The sequence below is a fragment of the Leiobunum rupestre genome, chromosome 2 (genome assembly GCF_980474605.1).
Source record: "Leiobunum rupestre chromosome 2, qqLeiRupe1.1.hap1, whole genome shotgun sequence".
Taxonomy (NCBI): Eukaryota; Metazoa; Arthropoda; class Arachnida; order Opiliones; family Sclerosomatidae; genus Leiobunum; species Leiobunum rupestre.
In genome coordinates this window covers 13,388,372-13,393,590 of record NC_143385.1, presented here as the reverse complement: position 1 = coordinate 13,393,590, position 5,219 = coordinate 13,388,372, and the positions used below count along the sequence as shown (strand labels likewise).

The 5,219-nt window shown below is 32.1% G+C and overlaps 1 pseudogene; it reads left to right on the top strand.

Moving 5' to 3' along the window:
* The first annotated feature begins 983 nt into the window (after positions 1 to 983).
* Positions 984 to 4,653, top strand: LOC149956154 (uncharacterized; annotated as a pseudogene).
* Positions 4,654 to 5,219: the final 566 nt, after the last annotated feature.

Below are 5,219 nucleotides of genomic sequence, written 5' to 3'. Positions count from 1 at the left end.
TGACGAAGCAACTTATACTCTACTACAGTTAATTAGATGGCATTTACCGCAAAGTGCATCAACATCGTTTCCCACAACAAAGTATCTTTTTTTTTAAATACTTTCATTGCCCGCAACCACTAGTTAAGCCATATTTTTATTGCTCAAATAGTGAATGTAAATCAAATTATTTGGGACCAGAACGAGAAGGTGATAAAGAGTTAAAGTGTGATATTTGCCAGTCAAATTTTAATGTGTACATTTTGCTAAAAAATGGGAATTACTTTTTAATGTTTGATCTGGAATCTCAAATGAAAAACCTTTTGGAGCTGATAAACCCAGACTTGACTAAAACTGAAACTTATTTTGATGTATCAGATATTACTACATCTACAAAATATCGTAAACTTAAAGGAAAAGTCCAGGTTGGGTAAAACTTGGGTCTATTTGAAAGATCATGTTTAAATAAACTCAAAAATATCAGTCGTAAAATTGTATCTTTTTTTAATGACGAGAAAATAATTTTTAAACGAGCCAAATTTACCGCCATTTTTTGTTTCGGGGTGACGTTTTAGGACTTTAATCACGCGCTGTTCGCGCTATAACAGGCTTTAAAAGCGCTCTGTTCCCCGCGCGCGCTTGCTCCGCGTGCGGTCTGCGGAGGGAAGGCGAAAGAAAATGGTAGCTCGCTTGGTGGTAAATTTCGCTCGTTTAAAAATTAATTTCTCGTCATTAAAAAAAGATACAATTTTACGACTGATATTTTTGAGTATATTTAAACATGATCTTTCAAATAGACCCAAGTTTTACCCAACCTGGACTTTTCCTTTAAGTTAACTGATAATGATTTGTCAATAACGTGGAATACAGATGGCGTTCCCGTTTTTGAGTCCTCAAAATTTTCCATTTGGCCATTGCGATTTACGGTCAATGAATTACCTCTTGGAGCTAGGCAGAGAAACACACTTTGTGCCGGCCTTTGGTTTGGTCGTGAAACGCCAAACATGAACTGTTTTTTAAAACCATTCGTGGAAATTATAAATTTGCTTTCATCTAATGGGATTGTTTGGGCAAACAAACTTAAGAAAACCATCAGGTCCCGAGTAGTACCAGGACCATGCACTGTGGACACTATGGCTAGGTGTAAAATTCATAATATGACCCAATTTAATGGGGAGAGGGGGTGTGCATGGTGTTTTCACCCAGGTGTAATAGTAGAAAAGGGCAATGGTCATATTAGAGTTTATCCATTTAAAAATTTTGAAACTTTGGATTCCAGAACCAATATTTCATTCATTAAAGATGCTAAAAACGCGGTAAAAAAATGAAATAACTAACGGAGTTAAAGGGCCATCAGTGCTATTAAAACTTAAAAACTTTCATTTGGCCGAAGATGTAGTAGATTATATGCACTGTTTGTGTTTGGGGGTTTTCAAAACGACAACAAATATATGGTTAGATTCGAAATCTCACGCTGAGGAGTACTAATTGGGTAAGAACATGGCAGAATTAGATCAAAGACTATTAAATATTAAAGTGCCAAAAGAATTTTCACGAAAACCAAGGTCTTTTGAATCAAGAGCATATTGGAAGGCTTCTGAATGGAGAGCGTGGGCCCTTTTTTAATCGCCAATTGTTTTAAAATGGCTATTGCCGAAAAGGTATTTTGATAACTGGATGAAACTAATTATGGTAGCCCATTTTTTATTGCAAAAATCAATTGCAATTAATTTACTTTTTCACGTTAGAAAAACAGTGAACGAGTTTCTCAGCGGTTATGAAGACCTGTATGGTATAAATTGTATGGTTTATAATATACACCAAGTAATCCATTTAGCTGATTGCGTAGCTAATTGGGGGCCATTATGGTCATTCTCGACATTTCCTTTTGAAAACAATAACGGTCGGTTGCTAAAACTTTTAAATGGCACCCAATATGTACAAACTCAAATATGCCAAAAGTTTTTATTTTTGCAGTATTTACCAACCTTAGTTCTAAAAAATCATGCTTTTGAAAAAAATACTATGCTCGCTAATTTTTTTGGATCATTAACCAATAATTATAATCAATTTCCTTCGCAAAAAATTCATAATTCCAAAACAAAAAGAGTGACTTTAGGAAAATCCTTGCCCCCCAATGAAGCAATTGATGAAAGTGATTTATTAATGGAAAATGGGTTTGATCCTTTTAGTATAATTCCAGTCAAGAAAATAATTGTAAATGGAATTACTTTCAGTGCAAAATGTAAAAGTAATAAAACTGAAAATTGTTATGTTTATATTGAAGAGAATAACAAATGTAGCTTTTTAAAAATAACACAAATATATTCCACATCCAAAGGAAATGTTTTGATAGCAGTTCAAAAACTGAGAATAATTAATTATAATGAATTTAATGCAACTGACTCTGGCTTGCCACAAATACTATTCCCATTTGTAAATACAGAGATTAAAATCCTATTAAATTCGCTGGAAAATGAAAATTTAGTCAAATGTTTAAGAATCGTTAAAAATTCTAAAAAATACCTTTTTAAAATGAACAAAGTTTTAGACGGGAATTAATGGTACTTAACAATGATAATAATAATCTACTTATTATATAACATGCATCGCAACAGGCCTGAGGCCCTTTTTGATTATATAATTTAATTATTTTTTGTGGTATGTACGATTTAATATTTATTATGTAAATTTGTATTTAAACATTAAAACTCATAATCAACTGGTAATTGAATTTTATATCCATCTTTTTTGTGTTTTATTTTTAAATGGTAATCGAGGAATTTATTTTGGGTAAAGCAATTTTTTTCCTTTAAAATTCCTTTAATTTTTCTTAAGTTTTCCCCAGATAAATTTTCCCAATATTACCCTAGATGTTTTCTCCCAAAATTTCTATTTGATTTTCTTAAGAAATCTTAAGAAATATTTTCCCAATATATTCCAAAGCTATTTCTCTCAAAACTTCCTTATAACTTTCCAAAGAACTCTTAAGACAATATTTGTAAACGTTCAAACCCCCAAAGACTACTTAGAGCTCCCAAGGATTTTCTTAAGATTTCCTGAGACATTTTTTGTAAGGGTTACCTTTCGCCACCATTTTGAAAAATTGCTGCTGGTTCGTAAGATATTATATTTTGGTAAGTAGTTAATTTTTTAAATATGATTTTGAAGTAGGAATGTTCAGTCGCTAGACTATTTGAATTGGTACAAAAACGTTAGGCCAATATTAACTTTTACCATAACATAAAAGGGATGCAACGGTTCCACTTTTTTGGACTATCTCGGTTCCGGATCCGGTTCCGGTTCCTAAATTTTTGCTTTATCGGTTCCGGTTCTTAAAATTTTAATTTATCGGTTCCGGTTTCGGTTCCTATACGGTTCCAGTGTGTTAAGTATTAATTGAAGTTAAATACACAATCAATTCAAATGAAGTTAAAGGTAAATAAAATCCACCACATTTATTTATTTAGAATATAAAATTTGTTTTTGATAAATTATATTTTAAAAATAGTGGCTTTCTCAGTAGCTATGGGTTCAGGGTCCTCCCGCGAAACTGTTTTTGGGGTCCCTTAATTATAATCATTAAAGCCGATTCGCGATTATCGCCATCTAGAGTTAGGGCTAACATGTAATAATAATAATAATAATAATAATTTTATTAACGTTAGTAGTTTAAGGGATTGGTACATAGGAGAGGTGGGCTAAGTCACAGGTGACTTGTAATTACATCGTAATTGTGAGATTGTGTAACATAAATAGAGAATATTTACAAGAGTGAATGACCGTAAGCATTAACAACGTGTAAAAAAAAACAATGTACAGAATAATAAATATATATCTTTTTTCATTATTACCCTTCTAAACCATTTTCCATGAATTAAAGTTTTAAATTACGCTTAAAAATAGTCTCATTGGCATTTATATCAATTGTCTGTATTACCCTATTGATAAGTTTTATCCCATTGTATAGGATGGAAGTTATTTTTTTACTGATTTTACAACGTGGGCATTGAAATAGATGTTTAGAGCGGGTCGTTTTAATTTTATTCATTTGCACAGTTAGTTTTTTTTATCACCATGATAATCTTTATACAAAAATAAAACGGTGGCGTAATTATATAATAGTGGTATATTCAGAATTTTATCATTTATAAACAAACTTGCGGTGTGTGCTAAGTAGCTAACTTCGTTAATTGACCTAATTACCCGCTTCTGTAGGGTAGTAATTCTATCCATATTGTAATTTGATGTATTACCCCATATACAATAGGCATAATTAATTTTCGAGTGGAATAGAGCATAGTATAATTATTTCTTGGCATTATGGCTTAAAACACTCTTAGTCTTGTGCAAAATTCCACAAGTTTGTCTAAGGGATTTACACACTAGATCAACATGGTTTTTCCAGTTCAGATTAGAGTCAAAAATAATTCCCAGATATTTATAAGATTCTACTTTCTTTAGTTTATAGTTATCTATAAAAATATCGACTCTTGAATTAATTGATTTATTAATATTGTGAAATATCATATACATGTATACTGTTTTTTCAAGGTTAAGGTTAAGATTTTTTTTTTCAGCCAACAATTTATTTGGGCCAAGGCTATAATTGTCTGTTCTACAATATTAGCTAGGCTTCTACCACCAAAAAGCAGGAGCGTATCATCTGCATAAAGAGTAATTCCAGTTTCTATCACATCCACGATATCATTAACAAATAAGTTGAAGAGTAAAGGGGAGATTATTGAGCCCTGGGGAATGCCGCTACCTAGTGAGTTGAAATCAGATAGTTTACCTTTTACTTTAGTGCTGCATTTCCTATTAAATAGGTAACTTTTAAGCCAGTCGCTAGCTTTTCGTCTGATTCCGTGTCTTTCTAGTTTAGCTAATAGAGCATAATGGGAAATTGAATCAAAGGCCTTTTTAAGATCGAGAAAGACCCCTACCGCCATTTCGCTTTTATCAAGGTGATTTAAAATTGATGTATATACTTCACATATAGCGTTCACTGTATCCGTTTTCTTGCGGAAGCCCTACTGTTGCTTGGATAATAGTTTATAGTTATCGGTGAACGAGAGGAGTCTATTATAGTACGCTTTATCGAAAAGCTTAGATATAAAGTTTAGGACAGATATTGGGCGATAGTTTTTGACATCATTTAACTCCCCTTTTTTATGAATCGGTACTATAATCGTACTTTTTAGATTTTTCGGGTAAGTTCCTGATGAAAAAGAAAGGTT